This window comes from Amborella trichopoda, chromosome 12, assembly GCF_054954075.1.
Source record: "Amborella trichopoda isolate Santa Cruz 75 chromosome 12, AtrichopodaSantaCruz75HAP2 v2.0, whole genome shotgun sequence".
Taxonomy (NCBI): Eukaryota; Viridiplantae; Streptophyta; class Magnoliopsida; order Amborellales; family Amborellaceae; genus Amborella; species Amborella trichopoda.
Genome location: NC_142347.1, coordinates 27,462,813 through 27,481,805, shown reverse-complemented (window position 1 = coordinate 27,481,805; position 18,993 = coordinate 27,462,813).

The window sequence follows — 18,993 nt, the reverse complement described above, 5'->3', positions numbered from 1 at the left end:
CTGATTCATACTAACGAGATCCGTACAAAATCCTCGACTATCAGAAATAAAAAAAGTCCATGTGAGGGTGAAGACTTTGATAGGATTCCTCAAAACAGTCTCTTCTCCCCCTTAAGTTTCCACGGACGGACTTGTACATTGCATCCAAATGTCTGAGCATCCTAGTTACAGCATTGCGTGGATCTCCTCGAAGTTCACGTGGTCCTATGACTAGGAAGAAAAAATGTAATAAAGCAGAAAGAAATTTTTTGAATGTTGTCCTTCTCGCTTCTCTTGAAGCACAACATTTGTTGGGGCAAGCTGTTTGAACACATTTATCAGCACCTTGAGTCCTCGATGCGGAATAAAAAGAGAAACATGTCAATAAAGGCTTGACATACAATGGAATTCTTGACATTCTTAGAATTGCCCCAGAACGGGTCAAAATCTTTTTAAGCACTCCAAAAGGCCACCTGCCAAGTTTCCTCACAATCCAACATGTCTAAGGTAGCGCAGACAAAGAAAAAATTTCAAAAAAATCAGCCTTGAGCACCCTGAAACAGACCCCATAACTATAACTCTACTTTCGGTGCATCAAATAACTATGGGACCACCGCCATTGGATCCAACACGGTTGAAAACCCTTACGGGTAAAGTTTTGGCTTAATTGGATACTCCAGAACAAGGTTATGGGTAAAAAACTGAAAAGGGGTAAGCCACACACTATTCCCGTGCTCCCTCCCAGCACCAAATCACCATTAGTGGTGGCTGATTTTATAGTTTCGGGTAGCAACTTTGAAGACCTGTATCTCACTCATCTTGAGTTGAATCGTGCTCAAATTTGGTGAGCATGTTCGTTTTGTCAAAATGAGCATTTTGATATGTGGCACTCCCCGTGACGTTACCCGAGTAGGGAGAACAACTAGAGAGAAGTTGGCTATTGGTGAAGATAGCTGCAAAAAATTCAACAGCAGCATGCCTCTTGAGCAGCCATATCATGGCGCTCGCGTACCTGATCGACGTGAAGCTAATTGCATTATGTACGTAAGGTCCGAGAATAATCCTCGTGTATGATGAATAGTTGGATTTGGCTCGTAATGGCATCAAAGTTGCTGCAGATTCTAGCCACCAGATTTTCAAATTCCAGTAAAAAACCCTAGATGACAAAATCTGCGTTCGGACATGAAATTGAGCTTCGTTTGTCGTAATGTGATCCCGAAGGCTTGCTCAGTGTATTTCAGTGAAGAAACCAAGGAAAAACATCACGGAACAATCACACTATCGATCGAAAGTTTTCAAGATCTATGCAAATTTCTAGTCGCACGATTGTGGTCCAAAACGCGATCCACGGCTCGAAGTTGGTGTCAAATCGATCGTCATGCCGAGCCCGACAAGAAAGAAATCATCTTTCGTCCAAAAAAACGTCGGAGCAACCCTGAATTATCCATGGAAGATCACGTAAGTTCTAGGGCAGCAACATGGATAGTGTTGGAATATCATTTATTGTTGGGCAAGGGAAAAATAGTCCTTTTGCACCCATTTTTTGAATTTCTATTAATTCAATTAAATTATAATTATCATCAATTTAGGTAGGTTTTTTGGCGTACACCCATGTTTGGGCCCAATTCTATAAGTACATACTAAACACAATTGTCAAAGGACCCTTGATTTTTCAATCTCATCAATAAAATTTGGGAGTTTTTATATTGGAATTGTGGGCACTTCTTGGAGAGAGACAAAGGAGAGGGAAGAAAAGGTATGGTACCCTTTAGAGAAGGTGACTTTCTCTCTCCTCGTCTCATCTCTCTCTTTCTCTCCTCTCATCTCTTTCTTTCTCTCTCCACTCGTCTATCTCTTTCTCTCTCCTATCATCTCTCTTTCTCTCTCCTCTCGTCTATCTCTCTCTTTATCTCTTCTAGTCTATATCTCTCTTTCTCTCTCCTCTCGTCTATCTATCTCTTTCCTCTCTCTTCACTAATCTTCTTTATTCACTTTCCTTCTCTCTCCCTGTTCTTTCTCTTTCTTCTCTATTCATGCATGGTGGAGCGTATCGCCGTGTGTGATGTCTTCCTACTTTTAAGACATAAACAGTAAGCTGGGCCTTAACTCGAGTGGCAGGTCGCACCTCTGTCAAAGTTCCATTGTCTTCCCCTGTGTAATGGATGGTGGAAGCTCATCGCTGTCCATTTTTTCTCCCTTTTCTTAATCCTATGTCATGGACGGTGGAAGCTCATCGTCGTCCATGTTTTCTCTCTCTTATTAATCCTATGTCATGGATGGTAGAAGCTCATCGTCGTCCATGTTTTCTCTCTCTCCTTAATCCTGTGTCATGGACGGCGGAAGCTCATCGTCGTTCATGTTTTCTCCCTCTTCTTAATCTTGTGTCATGGACGGCGGAAGATCATCGACGTTCATGTTGTCTCTATCTTCTTAACTCATTTGACATGGACGGCGAAAGCTCATCGCCATCCATCTTTTCTCTCTTCTCCTTCCTCTTTCATGGATGGTGGAAGCTCATCGCCGTCCATGTTTTCTCTCTTATCTCTCCTCTGTCTTCGACGACAGAAGCTCATCGCCATCCATGTTTTCTCTCTCCTCTCTCCCGTGTCATGGATGATGGAAATTCATCGCTGTCCATGTTTCTCTCTTGTCTCTCCTCTGCCATGGATGGTGGAAGCTCATCACCATCTATGTTTTCTCTCTCTTCTCATTCCTCTGTCATGGACAGCAGAAGCTCATCATCATCCATGTTTTCTCTCTCTCCTTGCTCCTTTGTCATGGATGGTGGAACCTCATTGCCGTCCGTGTTCCCCTTCTCTCTTCTCTCTTTCTTCCACCTCCTTCCTTCTCTCCCTTTTTTCTTCTTCCCTCTTTTCTCTTCTTTATCATTGCTACTCTCTGCTTCTTTTCCTCTCTCTCTATCCTTTCTTCTTCTCACATGCATGACATTGGTAGTATTGTGCATGCCTCTCTTTCCCTCTCTTTTTTCTTCTTTCCCTCTCGTTTGAACAAGAGAGGCTAAGTTGAACACTACCATGATAGTCTTATCGTCTAGAAGTATTGTCGTTGTGCCGGTCTTAGTTACCTTGCCCGTTTTACTGCCACGATAGGCTAGCCATCATGTTAGGTCGGCTGGTGATCATTCTATTGTCTAATAGTCTTACCGTTATGTTGGTCTAGTTACCGTGCTTGCCTTGCTACCACGCTGGATCAATCACTTGTTGGTCTAGCTACTGCGTTAGTCTAGCCACCTAGTCAAGCTCTTATGTTCCCCATTAGTCTATTCTGTCTCTTTCTTCTTCTTTCATTTATCCTCTTACCCTTTCTTCTTGTAAATGTACACGCCCGTGCACATTCACTCAAAAACAAGGTGGAATCCTTTCGGCCCACTTGTCTTAAAAAATTAACCATGTGTGTATGTTCACAGAAATAGGAGAGTGGTTAGGAGCCTCGATATCGCCCTCTGGATCTAGATGATCTGGCGGCACCTATCTCAGGTTTCTAGTGAACCCGAGATTTGAGATCGCTCTCTCGGAGCATTGCTCAAGAGCAAGGCCAGGTATACCAACCGATGAGAGATGAAATTAAGGTGGGTTTGGGACTTACTCGGGCTAGCTCGCGTTGGCGTCCTCTTAGATCACATCGAAAACCCCCCAGCTACTTTAGCTGGTTCAGAATCGCCTCCGTTGATCTGTAATCTCCTTATTTTTCTGCACAACACTTCTATGGTTAATTTGAAGGACAAGTGGGTTGAAGAGACCTGCCCTTGTCTTAGGGCAATGCTGATTCGTGTGGCTAAGAATGTGAGAGGTTAGGATGATGGAGTTTTGAGCAAAGGTCGAAAAGAGAAGAACACTTGATGAAGGGACGAGGCTAGCTTGATAGCCGGACTGTAACCGACTCGGAGTGGTAGCAAGACAGGCATGGTACTCAAGACCAGCACAACGGCAAGACTACTCAAAATCGAGGCCGATATGGCGGTGTTAGGCTATATCAACCCTTAATCAAATGAGAAGAGGAGAGAATGAATAGAAGGCATGCGATGGCAGAGACCTAACGGTGCTAAGCGTCGCCACCCATGATCGTGGAGTAACAGCGTCACGACCCTTGGACGACGTAGACACTACTGCTAGCGGCATGAGGGGAGCAGAGAACTACGGACGGCTTTAAGCATTACAATTGGCAACACAAGAAGGCAATGCAACCCTGTGCGGGCGGCGATAGCCTCTCATGTAGCACGCGATGATAGTTCTTATGAGGCACACGACGGTAGGCGTGGGATGCAGGGGGAGCGGCGATGAGCACTGAAAGCACAAAGGAGGATCGCAGACGGTGATAAGCATCGCACACACGAAGAAAGCTCGCTGGTGGCAATAGACATTGTTGAGACCTCTTGCGGGCGACTATACATGTCGCTGTCTGCGATAGGCGCATGGCAAGGAAAGACCCTTCCCAATGGCAATGAGTTTCGTCGTCTGCGTGCTTCACTGAATGCGTCTACGGATGATGATGAGCAATGTTGTCTGCAAGCCTCACTGAGGGGTAGAGATGGACGAATAGAAGGAGAATGAGGCTTGCGCTTGGCGTTGCCATTGCCATGTGCAACCTATGAAACCACAAGAAAGGCATGAACGACACTGCCACTGTCGTGCATGACCTCTGAGGGGAGCTCAGATGGAGAAGAGGAAGAAGAAGGAGAAGAAGAGAGATAAGAAGAAAAGAAAAAGAAGAGAGAGAAGGTTTACCTTGAGCCTAGGGCTACCGGTCCAAAATTTTCTCTCACCTTACTCTCTCTCCAAATGTGACCCAACAATGAGAAGAAAGAGAAACTTTATTTAGTAAAAACTCTCTCTTTGTGTATTCTATGTGTGTGTATTGCTTCCAGTGTACAATGATGGTACGTGATATTTATAGAATTTGCCCCAAACATGGGTGGATGATCAAAAGTAACCCTAATTGCATAAAATTAAGATTAAATTGAAATAAAATAAATTAGAAAATAGGGTGAAAAATGATAGATTTGCTCCTTCCTAAAAGTTTTTGGAATTTTAGAACAGTCCCTCTATTGCCCTAGAACGTGCATAATTTTTCATGGATGATCTGGGGTCTTTTTGATGCCTAGTTGATCGAAAGATGATTGTTTTCTTGTAGGCTTGACATGACGATCGTTTTGATACCAACTTCGAGCCATGGATCGTATTTTTAGCGCATGATCATGTGACTTGAAATTTTAATGGATCTTGAAACTTCAGATCGATAGTGTGCTCGTTTCTTGATGTTTTTCGATGATTCTTCACTGAATCACACTAAGCATGATGTTACGATCACGGGGTAACAAACGCAGCTCGATTCCGTTCTCAAACGAAGGTTTTGAAACTTTGGAATTTTGGCCAGAAACTGAAATTCTAGTGATAAAATTTGTAGTCGCTTCGTCGGCTTCGTGTGTAGAATCCGACCGTTCATCGTGCACGAGTTCGGGTCAGAGATAGACCGAGACCTTATGTACGCGATGAAATTGGTTTCACATCGATCAGGGTTACGAGCGGCGTGCTTTGGCCACTCGAGCGAGGCACGATGCTACTGATTTCCTTGCACTTTCTTCGCGGATCAACAACTTCTCTCAAGATTTTCTTCGCGCTCAGGCGTGCCACATATCAAAACGCTCATCTTGATGAGACGAATACGCTCACAAAATTTAAGCTTGATCCGACCTCGGATGAGTGAGATATGAACATCAAAACTCACTGGTCGTGACTATCCCTATAATGGTGTGGAGTTGCAGGGTAGCCGTACGAGAATTAGTGCGGCTTCTCCTGTTTCACTCTTTTACCTATAACGTCTTCTTGAAGTGTCCCTTCAAGCTAAAATTTGACCCCTGGGGGATTTTAACTGTGCTGGATCCAATGGTGGTGGTCCCACAGTAAATTGAGACACTGAAAATGTAACTTTAGTTATAGGTTCATTTCAGGGTGCTAGAGGCCGATTTTGCCAGAATTTTTTCTCAGTCTGCACTGCTTTAGACATGTCAAAATGAGACAAAACATGGTAGAAATATTTTGAGTGTCCTCAGGACGAACACGATCCGTTTTGGGCCTATTCTGAGATAGTCGGGATTTCCACTATTTGCTAGGCTTTTTATTAAGTGGGGGCCCAATGATGATGAAACATATCTTCCAACAGCATGCCCCACCAAATGTTGTGCTTCGAAGTAATCAAGAAGTGCAATCATTTGGGAAATTTGAGGGATCCTGTTGAAGTCCTCACCCTCGACGAACTATCTGTGATTCTGTAGCGTGAGGCCTTTGTAGGGACCTCCTCGGATAGAATCAGGCCTATCTAAAGGTCAAAAGCTATGAACCTTTGGTCGTCATTATTCTCTGCTACACTAGGTTTTCTTTTGATGTTCAAGGTATCTCTGTAGGTCCCATCTAGCGGGGTCTACTCGGGGGCTTTTAACCTGCTCGAAAGTTTGGGCCCTTCTAGGCTAGAGGATTTTGATGAGAAATACCCTGAAGTCTCTAGCAGGTTAGACCCTAGCTTCGTCAATTTCTTGCCTTCGTGATGGTCTTTAGCATTCTGGAGGGATCGTTTGGTCATCGTCCTCACCCTCAAGGACTCTTGTTGTTGTTGATGTTGAAATGTGGGAGATCTTATGTGGCTCTCACTCCCTGATGAGACAATTTGTGTTGTGACTGGATGCTAGCATTTGAGGATTTTAGCTAAACCTCATTAACTAGGCTTGTGACTTGTTTGGAAATTGAATGTCGGTTGAGGTGGCGGTAGTGCGTCAGCCTGTTTTGTCGTCCCAAGCATCCTTTCACGAGTTTTCACTTGAACATGGGAAATGGTATCCTACGGTTTTCACCAACTTCCTTCATTTTTCTCTTTTTCCCATCACCTTGAGGTCTTGTCCACCCTTTTCATTCATTTTTTCTCATGGCGCCCTTTTCGGGTTTTCACCATGCCTGGGTTTTGTTTTCCACAAAACTCTTTTACTCTTGTTTTCATGACCATGCCCATCTGTCATTTTTACTCATGGTGTTCCCTTGTTTAAGTGTACACATTGCCTATTTTTTTTCCTGTGAAGGCGTGTTTAGGGTCATTCCTTTGGGACTTGTGCAAAGACTTTTAATGTCATGCAGCCAAGACGTGCACTATAGTTTTGAGTCATACAGCTAGACCATAGTGGTGATGAATGACAGTCTGTGGAGGTCATAGAGTGAGTACGGTGATGGTTTCGACTAACTTTGGGAGATGGCACATGGCTACCTATGAAGGGAGAATGGTGGGTGAAGAATGGTGACCCATTAGTTGATGGTGAATATGGATTGTGAAATAGTTCTCCGTTTTGTGAGCATGGGTAAGACTCACAGGGGGAATGATGGATGGTGTGTGCACACGAAGGGGTCGGTTAGGGAAGGCACACGTAAAGATGCACATTAAGGGCATGTGTGTGTATGTGGACTCATTAGGGAGGTAATGAAGGTGGTGTGCACGCACGAGCAGGTCAATTAGGGAAGGTGTGAGGGAAGATGCACATAGAGGGGGTGTGCGTGTATGTGGACTCACTAAGGAGGCAATAAAGGTGGTGTGCGTACACGAATGGGTCAGTTAGTGAAGGCGTGCTTGAAGATGCATGAAAAAGGGGTGTGTGCATGTATGGGGGCGTATTTAAGGTCATGCCTCCTAGACCTAAGCAAAGTAGTTTAACATCATGCAGTCAGAACGTGCACTATGGTTTAAGGTCCTATAGCTTGGACTGTTGTCATGCAGTTTAAAGTCATGCAAATAGGACCATATAGTTTAAGGTCATGTGAGTAGACCTCTGCTATAGTTTAAGGTCATATAGTTTGGACCATGGCTTGTGCACTTTAAAGGTCATACAACACGGACCAGGACTGTGCAGTTTAAGGTCGTGCAACACGGACCATGGCTGTGTAGTTTAAGGTCATACAACATGGACCATGGCTGTGCAGTTTAAGGTCGTGCAGTGCGGACTATGGCTATGTAGTTTAAGGTCATGCAATGGAGACCATGGCTGTGCAGTTTAAGCTCATGCAGTGCGAAACAGGGCTGTACAGTTTAAGGTCATGCAATAGGGACCATGGCTGTGCAGTTTAAGGTCATGTAATACGGACCATGGATGTGCAGTTTAAGGTTATGCAATATGAACTAGTAAGTGGGTCACCATGAAGGTAAAGCTGCATGGGGAATAGGTATGTGGATAGCTACCTGCATCCCTGGGTATAAAGATAGTTAAGGCCATACACAAGCAGAGAGGTTTAGATAAAGATAGCGGCCCTACAAGAAGTGACAAGCGGAAGAGACCTCACTGGGGATTAAGAGGGCCAGTGTGACTGTAGGGGGATAATGAGTAATGGTATGGATGTAGCTCTACTAAGAATGATGGACCAGAGCATAGATGAACCTTACTGAGGGTTGAAGGGATAAGAATGGCCCTGACTCCATGGGGATAGTGGGTCGCAGTAAGATGTGACTCTCAGTGGAATGTTGGTGCAAAACAAACCGAATGAGGATTAAAGGGGTAGGTACGACCCTTGCATGCATCTAACTCCACTGGGGGTGTTGATGAAGTGCACATTTAGGGAATAGGTGGCCCATCTCTCGGTTGGAGTTATGCACTTGGACCATTTTTTGTCCCGTGCGTTACAGTTTTAGGGTCTTGTAGCTCAGACCATGGCTATGCAGTTTTAAGTCATGCGGTTAGGACCATGCGGTTTAAGGTTGTGCACCTAGACCTTCGCTACAATTTAAGGTCATGTAGTTTGGACCATGTCACTAAGCCTTTTAAGTAATGCAACCAGGACGTATACTATGGTTTAAGATCACACAGCTGGACCATAGTTGTACAGTTTTGAGTCGTGCGACGAGGACTAAGCAGTTTAAGGTTGTGCACCTAGACCTTCACTACAGTTTAGGGTCATATAGTTTGGACCATGGCTGTGCAGTTTAAAGTCATGCAGCATGGACTGATGTGTCGTGAAGGAATGCGACTCCATGGGGAACAGAGCCATCACCGGAGACTGGACTCCCTGAGGAGTGAAACTGTGATGTAGAGAATGAATTTTTTGAAGAGGCAGGACAATGGTCCAAAGGGGAGTGTCGTGGCATGATGTGGCATTAAGTGTTGGATGGCACACGTGACATTAAGATTAGATGGTGTGTGCATGACGTTAGGTACTTATTGAAGAGCGCGACATTAAATCCTTGATGAAGGGCACGATGATAGCCTCTGGGCAAAGGCCCATGTCGATGGCCCTTGATGAAGGCGTGCGGCGATGGCCCCTGACGAAGGCACATGATGATGGCCCTTGACGAAGGCACACGACGATGGCTTCTTACGTGGCGAGCATCGATAGCCCTTCCGGGTCTCTGGCATGACCCACCCCGGCCTGGTCTCATTGCCATCTAAAGATGAGAACTGCAACGTCTTTTTCAGATTTGTTAAGGGCAGTTAGTGGCACTGCAAAGTATAAAAAGGGGGAAAACCCCATTCTACTGTTTTACCGAAGGATAAAATAGTTAAAGAGTTTCTAGAGAGAGAGAGAGATTTCCGACGAGAACTTCCCCGCCAAAATTTGCAGAGGTCTTCAGGAGCTTTTATGGCGAGCTTTAGCAAGATGCGAGTCCTTGTAGTGTGTTAGCGAACTTTTTTGGAGAGTGCAGAGGCTCTCTAAGGAAGGCACAGGGTTTCTCAGAGCCTTAGCAAATTTTGTAGAGGTGCTTCTGCCGGGTTCGAGTGTTTCTCCTACAGTTTCATGGCAGAAGGGAAGTTGTAGAGAAGTCGGAGGAGTCTAACGGTCCTCTAGCTATTAGGGGGAAAGAAGGAGCAGCAATAGAGGGCTCACCGGGAACTTAGTAGAATTCCGGTGAGTTTGTGGAAAACTGTCGAAGCGTAACAATAGGGAGAGGGGAAACATCCAGGGTCTCAGGGAAGCTTTTGAGGATTTTCGGTGGTTGCTAACTCTGGTACCGAGTAGAACGCGGAAGGGGGCTTTTTCGTGACCAAGAGCGAACTCTTGACGAAGAGGGGAAGCACCGATAGGGGAAAGAACAGGGTCAGACAAGGGTTCCCAATGGGTGAAGGAGTGTTTCTAGCAAAAACCGAAGGGTTGTGAGGAGGTGGACCATCCACGAGGGACGACGGTTGGGAGAACCGAAGAGGCATGGAAGTCAATGCCCTCTGAAAATTGGGAACAGTTGGAACCGGGATACTTCAAGGACATGCATTTCATTAAGTGGCATGCAGTGCTGCCTTCACGTGTCCCTAGGCCACACAGTGATAGCCATTCTCGAGAGCATGCCGCTCGTGGCAGTGGTCTCGCACGGTGTTGGCCTGCCCGTGGTGATGGCAGGACATGGAATTGTGTTGCGCACGACGATGATCATAAACGATGATCTTGTTGGGGTCAAGAGTGATGGCAAACAAGGAGGCCATGTCGCTGCAGTCTGTTGGAAGCCAAGTCCTCCAGCACGACCGTGAAGTCCACGCTGTTCTGTGGAAAGGCATCCACTATAAATAGGGTATGCTCTCCATCATAGGCCAGTTCCTTGCCAGAGAAGTTTTCCTTGTATGTTTAGTATACTCGCCAGATGAATTGAAGCCGACTCGAAAATGGTTGGCCTTTTCTTTTGGCCTGTAACCATCTTCTTTGGTGGCACTTGTTAGATGAATTGAAGCAAAATTCTCCAAGTGGTTTTGCTTCTTCTTCATGAGGAGAGCATTTCTTTTGGCCTGTAACCATATTCTTATCCTCAGATGCAAGAGCAACACTTTTGGTGTCAACTAGTTTTTTCCCTCAGATATAAGAGAATTGTAATCTCCCTAATAATGAGCTTCTTGGCTTGTATCTTGTAACTCATTTTTACTGCAATAAAAAGAGTTAGAATTTGTTTGGACTTCCTTGTTTGCTTTGTGTTGAGTCTCATTTCTTGAGTATGCCTCACAAATAGTATTTCTTTAGGTATCGCCTGTTGATAGGGGACATTGCCTCCTCTCCATCTGAGTTTGCCAATATATGGGCCCCATTTGTTGTGACCTTCTTGACTATGAATGGGCCTTCCCACTTGGGTTCGAACATTCCTTTGTGGCACCCGTGCATGACAATCGGTTTCTTGACTGCTAAGACTAGGTCCTCATGAGTGAATGAGCGAATCTTGACTGACTTGTCAACGGCTCTCTTCATTCTTCCTTGATTGAGCTCGAGGTTCTGCTGAGCCTCTAGTCTCTTTTCCTCAAGGGCATCCAACTCTTGGTAATGGAGCTTAACCCTCTCGTCCTCGGTTAGTCCTTGATGTATAGCGACACGAAGTGAGGGTATTTGAACCTCGAGGGGTAGGACTGCCTCACCTCCATAAACCAGGGAAAAAGGGTTGAGTTTGTAGCATTGCAAGTGGTGGTGCGATAGGCCCACAAAGCCTCAAGCAGCTTCTCATGCCAGTTCTTCTAAGACTTTGAGACAGACTTTCGGAGCACCCTGCATAGAGTTTTGTTGAGCGCCTCCGCTAAACCGTTGGCTCGAAGGTAGTACATGGTCAAGTACTTCGACTTGAAATCGAACTGGTTGGCAAGGCGATCAATGTGATGGCTTCTAAACTGAGGGCCATTATCAGAGATTATTCGTTCTGGAACTCCGAATTGGTATATAATGTGGTGACGCACAAAGTTAGCCACAGTGGTCCTTGGAACCTGTTTTTAGAGGGACTACCTCAGCCCACTTGGACAAGTAATCCGTTGCTGCCATAATGATGGCATGACCCAGGGCGGAAGGAGTGTCCTACAATGTCCATACCCCACTGGGAAAAGGGCAATGACATCACTATAAGATAGAGAGGCTTCGGGGGCTAATGAATGAGGCTTGAATGAATTAGGCACACCTGACATCTTTTGGCATAGCTTTTGGGCATCAGCCACCATTGAAGGCCAATACTAGCCACGGATGCACTTGTAGAGCTTAGGGCCTGACTGATGCAGCCTGGAGATACCTGAATGCACTTCCTCGAGTACCTTGCTTGCCTTTTATGTATCGATGCATCTAAGGAGAATTTTGTCAAATGATCGATGAAAGAGGACATCCCTGTTAAGAAGGGTGTACTTGGTAGACATCAGTTGTAAGCCATTGCATTCCACCTGATCATGAGGTAGCCTTCAATGCTTTATGAAGTCTATGATAAGATCCCTCTAGTTTACCACTTTTTCAACCTCCGCATACATTGGGTCAAGGAATACACGCTCTTGCTTCTCGGCCTTGGATTCTTTTCCTTTGGATATTTCTTGTTCTGCCTTAACATCCTTGGCCGTGAGGAGCACTGTGAATGGATAAGATGGGCATTCAGGGAGGACATCCCTCTCATTATTTGCATCAACTTCAGTTGTCAAGTCAACATGTCTCAATTCGGTTACCCAGACTGGGGTGGGCCCTGATGAAGATAGCTAAATGGTGGCCCGAGCTTCAAAAGTGCATTGGCCTGCGAGTTCAGCCTTCTAAGGATATGACTCAGGGAGAAATCATCAAACTGGGTCATATAGGATTTGGCCGTGTCATGATAAGGTTTGAGAGTATACTTCCTTACATTATAAATCCCCTTAAGCTGCCGGATAGGTTGCTCAGAGTCATCGAAGATCCCCAAGTCTAGCTCCTGGGCGATCTCCAATTCGATTATGAGAGCTTGATATTCAACTTCGTTATGAGAACTGCCTTTGCTAGTGAGAAGGATAGAGGAATCATTCCACCGTCGGGAGTCAAGAATACGACTCCAGCGCCTCCTCAATCAAATTGGAATGCTCCATCGAGGTACATCTCTCACGGTCAAGTTAGCGTCGTACAAAAAACTTCTTCATCTGGGAGATCACTTGATAGGGGAGACTCTGCAGGGACTGGGTGAGCTGCGAGAAATTCTGCTAAGGCTTGACCTTTGACTGCCTTCTGTGGTATATACATGATGTCAAAATCCATCAGCAATAATGTCCACTTGGCCAAACATCCTGACAAGCACGACCGGGTTATGAGGAACTTGACCGGGTCTGCCTTGGAGATTAACTTGACCTCGTGACCGAGCAAGTAATGACAAAGCTTTTGTACCGTGAAGATCATGGCTATGCATATCTTTTCGATGGGACGATAATTATTTTCGGCCCCTTGCATCATGCAGCGGAGATAATAGAGTGTTGTCTCTTTCCCCCCATATTGTTCCGCGCTAGGAGCTTTCCAAGTGACTCATCAAGATCGGCCATGTATAGGATGAGGGGCCTTCTCAACACTGGCATAAAGAGTACTGGAGGATTCAACTGATGCTGCTTGATATCATCTAGTGCAGCTTGGCACACCTCATCGCATATGAAGGGAGTGTCCTTCTTTAGGAGATGTGAAAAGGACCTGCATCGTCTTGAGAGGTTTGAGATGAACCTCCGAATGTAGGCAAGCTATCCTTGAAGAGACCACAATTCATGGAGGGTTAAAGGAGGTGGCATGCCCTGAATTCACTTGATTTTGACCGGCTCGATCTCCAGTCCTCGGTACTTCATGATGAACACTAAGAATTTTCCTGAGCATACACCAAAGGCGCATTTCAAGGGGTTCATCTTGAATTGGTGACATCGCAGCCATCCAAATACCTTTTTAAGGTCTTGTATGTGTGAGTCTTTTGTTTCAGATTTTACCACCAACCGTCCAAATACCTTTTTGGTCCAAGTAATGGGGGGGTCTAAGTCCATGATCTCATGACTGGGATCACTTGGTTCTTGCCCCGAGCTGGGTGCTTCACGCACTTGGATTAGGTGGCAGGCCTTGTGGGAGTTGGAGTTTGAAGATAACTCGGTTTTGACTCAGGTTGCTAGGGCACTAACGACTGTCAAAAATCCAGCTGCTCGGGCTAGCATTTCTCTTAGGCGCTTTTGCTGTGACTCGCTGAGAAAGGTACCTCCAAGCTCTCTGATTAGAGAGTCGAAGTCTAGGCATTGTCTAGCTGCACCTATGGAAGAAATAGAAGAGAAGGGAAGAGAAGAGTTAGAATATTCTGTGCAGCTTTTTATGTTGTCGTCGGAATTGGACGTGCACTAGGGATATTTTAGGCCTTACCTTGGCTTTGACTGTTGGATATCTGCCTGATTGGATGAAAGGAGAGGGCGAGCTACGCTTGGGATGAAGTTCTGGAAGGTCGGTAGAGGCCTGAGAAATTCTTCCTCAACAGGTGGCTTAGGGATACGATTCCTTTGGTAGGCTGACCTGGGTGCTTGTTGTCTCCTTCTGGATCCCTAAGGAGGTGTTTGGACTGTCCTATCAGGTTAGTTAGTAGTCCTAGCTTGGTGGACCGCCTCCCGCTTCAGGGATTTTAGCCTACTTTGCCCATGGTAGACTTCCCAGGGCTGAGAGGTTGAGGGCTTTGAAGGGTCCAGTGTATGCTCATGACGGGCTTGTAGTGTGGCTTCCTCTTGAACGGGAGCGACAGCCTGGAAGCGTTCTAGGAGAACTACCCAAACGATGTGGCCTTGTCGGACTTTCTCTGTGGCTATAGCTTCGAACCCAGAGCACTCTTTGAGTTCGTGGCCCCATACTTGGTGATATGGACACCAAAGTTTTTCCATGCCCTGGGCAAGACACCTCAGTTGTCTGGTAGGCTTAAGAGTGATGAGATCTTGCTGGAGCATAGCTTCGAAGAGGGCCTGCAGAGGATCTTGCTCAGTGTTTTCCTGGGGTTGAGTGGGGAGGTCTTTTGGCACCGGTGGGAGAGGGATTTAAGGGTGTCCTTCTCGGTTACTCTGAACTTCCAGGCATCGCTGCATCTTCTCTGCCAAGAGCTCATGGAAGCCAGTGCATTCACTGAAGTCATGGCCTCATATCTGGTGGTACGCGCACCAGAGGTTCTCGGTTCCTGGAGACAGGAACTTAGGTTGCCTTGTCGGCTTGGGTGTGACAAGTCCTTCTTCGAGCATTATGGAGAAAAATGCACGGAGGATAGCGGGTGCCTCTTGGATTGTCACTACATGAGAAGCCTCAGTTGCCCCAAACACCTTCTTTAACTCTTCGAGCTTTACGTGACACTTGTTAATAGGGGCTTCGATAGTGTCATTGAGCTTATAGCAGTCATGAGTAGGGTGGCCTACTCTCCTGTGATAGGCGCAGTACCTCTCATTCATCTCCTGACCAGCTGGCTCGTCGATGTTGACCTTTGGCAGTTGAATCATATTTTGTTCTAACAGTACTTGAGGATGTGCAGGAGTCCACTCCTTGTCGAAGGGGTAAACTTTGTTCTAGTGTTGGATCCAGAAGTCATTTCGCTTAGAATTTTTAGAGGGGGGACCTCAATGTAGGGCTGTTGCTTGCCCCGGGCCTGAGGCGTTTGAGCCTTGAAGAGGTCAAAGGCTTGCCCAGGGTCTGAGATTGCCTTTTGATTTACCCAATTGTTGGAGTGAGAATTTGAGCCGAAGGGATGCTGTCGAGAGCTACCATGGTGTTTGAACAATCCCTCAATACTAACTGCCTTAGAGATGAGCTCTGACATGGAGGGTGGATTGGATGCCTCAACATGCAAGGCAATCTCAGGTAGCATATTCCGTATGCAGTTTTGGACCGCTTACTTCTTAGTCCTGGGAGTGGCATGAAAGGTTACCAGCTCTCTCCATCGGGTGATGAACTTGTCAACCGGCTCACCAGGGTCTTGCATCCGAGTAAGGAGCTAAATGGTTTCACGTTCCTCTAGACTTCGTAGAAGCGTTGGTCAAAAAAACTGCCCCATTTCTTGCCATGTATGCACCGAGTTTGAAGGCATCTGAGCATACCACTGGAAGGCTGACCCTTTGAGAGTCTCGAAAAACTGACGGAGGAGAAGTCCCCCATTATTTTCCATATCCCTACAAGCTCCTTGGAAGTGGGCGGTATGTTGGTGAGGGGACGTAGTACCGTTGAACAGGGGAAGTTTCCCTTCTGATAGTTTGGGGGAAACGACACCTGGTCAATGTATGAGGGGTATGGCTTCTGGTAGAGCGACGCCTCCTGCATGCTTGAGACCTTGTTTGTGAGATTATGAGCCACCATGGCATCTATATCAGTTTGGGAGACCTCGCGAGAGGAAGAGCTATCTTGGGAAGCCTGTCGGGGAGTTTTCTTAGGAACTATGTCCTCACCAGTCGGGGAATCAGTCTCATGGTGACAAGAAGGGGACCTGGAGGCTTCTAAGCATTCCATCTTTTCAATAATGGATTGGAACATTACCTCGAACCTGCTCATCCGCTCTTCCTGAGCATCATCCGGATCATTAATCACCATGACATTGACCGTTTCTTCTGAAAGGTCAGAGCCAGGTGGCGCAGTGGACTATCGAGGTTGGCGAGTCGGGTGTGGCAAGTCAGTCTGCAGGGGCTCAGCCTTCCCAGACTGGACTCGAGCCTTGTATGCTGGTCTTGTGAGAACTGGTTCTCGACGGTATTCGGACCGTGGTTTCCTAGAAGTAACGATCTTAACAATACTCTTAGACTCACTCGGGTTCTAGAGTTTGAAGAGGGAAAAAGGGGTCATGAGTCAGGAGGTCATCAAGGGTGGTGATCTCAACTGCCTTGGAGGCTTCTTTGGTCAGGATTTGAATACCTCTCTTCTGCTTAATCCTGAGGCTATTGTGGACCTCATTCCAGAACGAGCTTGAGACCTGGACTTCCCCGGCTTCTTTGAACATGCAAGGGTTGTGTCTATGAGTTGGAGCAAGGAGTGGGGTCAAAGGATAGAAGGCAGCCTGGGTCTCTGCCTTGGAGGCTGGAGGCTTTTCTCTAACATTAGGTCACTGCCCCGAATCCCTTTGTGAGGCCCAAGTGCACGGCTGACCTAAGGTCGACTCAAGATGGTACTCTTAGGGAAGACCTCAGAGTACTAGGGCTCGAGGTGCTTGCCTGGTGTTGGGAGAGCGACAAAAGAAGTAGTTGGTTTGTAACTTCGCCTGAGTCTAGATCTGGGAGGAACCTGCAGAGTCGGTGTGTGTGCACCTTTAAGGTTAGCAGTCCGGGTGACTTGGGAGTTAGCTCGGGTTCGGTCGACGGGTTCGACGTAAGGAGGTCCAGACCTACGAGCTTGTGCCTGTGAGGAACTGGGAAGGAGCCCATCTCTCACAAGGTGAAGCTCTATGTGCTAGGAGGGAGGATGGAGAGATCGACCCTCATGTGCTCGAGGTGGCATAAAGCTAGCTCTGCCCCGAGCTGTGGAAAGCAAATCCATGGTGCATTCAGGGTTTGGCCCTAGAAGACCTAGCCCTAGTTACGAGCTCAAGGTGACGTGAAGGTTGCCCCGAGGTGCGGTTCGAGTGGATAGACCACAAGCTGGTAGGTATGTCCAAGAGGTAGAGGGCGTAGGGTCTTTGCCTCAGTGTATCGAGCCTCCAGGTGTAGGGGTTCGAAGTGGTGAAGGAGTATGGGGGGTTGCCTTGCCGAGAACCTCAGGAGCGACGGCAACCTACTTCCCTTTCACGAAAGTGGTGGGGGCAGCCTTCTGGCATGCCTCAGCAATATGACCGGCAAGAGACTTGCTGGTAGCAGGGTGCGTGCTGTGTGCAGTAGATGTGCTACCAATGCAAGGGGCCTTAGTGGAGGTTCCACGAGGGCGACGAAGTGGGGGGTCAGGGACCTTTAAGCCCCCTCTAGCACCAACACAAGGAAGAACCTGAGAGCCAGACTGTGAGTCATGACTCAATAAGTGAGTAGGGAATGAAGCTTGAGTAGTTCGCTTCCCTGGGATAGTCACAAGTGCGGGGATAAGGAAGTCCTCGACTCGGATGATTGGGTTGAACAACCCAAATGCCATAGAAATTACTGCAGAAAGTAAAAGAGCATATTGGTCGAACAAGAGCGAACTGACTAAGGGGTAGTAAGTCCTCCGTGGAGTTGCCAAGCTGGTTAGGTGCCTCGATCTTGCCCTCCGGATCTAGATGATCTAACGGCATGTATCTTGGGTTTCTAGTGAACCCGAGATTTGAGATCGCTCTCTTGGAACCTTACTCAAAAGCAAGAGCAGGTATACCAACCGATGAGAGATGAATTTAGGGTGGGTTTGAGACTTACTCGGGCTGGCTCGCGTTGGCGTCCTCTTAGATCACGTCGAAAACCTCCAGCTACTTTAGCTGGTTCGAAATCGCCTCCCTTGACCTGTAATCTCCTTGTTTTTCTGCACAACACTTCTATGGTTAATTTGAAGGACAAGTGGGTTGAAGAGATCTGCCCTTGTCTTAGGGCAATGCTGATTCGTGTGGCTAAGAATGTGAGAGGTTAGGATGATGGAGTGGAAGTTCGAGCAAAGGTCCAAAAGAGAAGAAAACTTGATGAAAGGACCAGACTAGCTTGATAGCCGAACAGTGACGGACTCGAAGTGGTAGCAAGATGGGCATGGTACTCAAGACCAACACGGCGGCAAGCCTACTCAAAACCGAGGCCGATATGGTAGTGCTAGGCTAGGTCAACCTCAATCAAGTGAGAAGAGGAGAGATTGAATAGAAGGCACGAGATGGTAGAGAGATAGGGTCCTGACGGCGCTAGGCATCGCCACCCACGACCGTGGAGTAGCCGTGTCACGACCCTTGGACGGTGTTAGACACTACTGCTCATGGCATGAGGGGAAGCAGAGAACTATAGACGGTGCTAGGCAATTCCGTTGGCAACACAAGAAGGCAGTGCATCCCTACGCAGGCAGCGATAGCCTCTCGTGAAGCATGCGGCAATAGCCATTTGTGAAGCACATAACGATAGTTCTCATGAGGCACACAACAGTAGGCATGGGACGCAGGGGGAGTGGCGATGAGCACTGAACGCACGAAGGAGGCTTGAAGAAGGTCATAGGCACTGCACACGCTAGCGGGCGGCGATAGACATTGTCAAGACCTCTCGCGGGTGGCAATAGACATTGTCGAGACCTCTTGCAAGCGGCGATTGGCATCGCCTTCTGTGATAGGCGCATGATGGGGGAAGACCCCTACGGGCGACAATGAGTTTCGCCGTCTGCACTCTTCACTGAGGCGTCG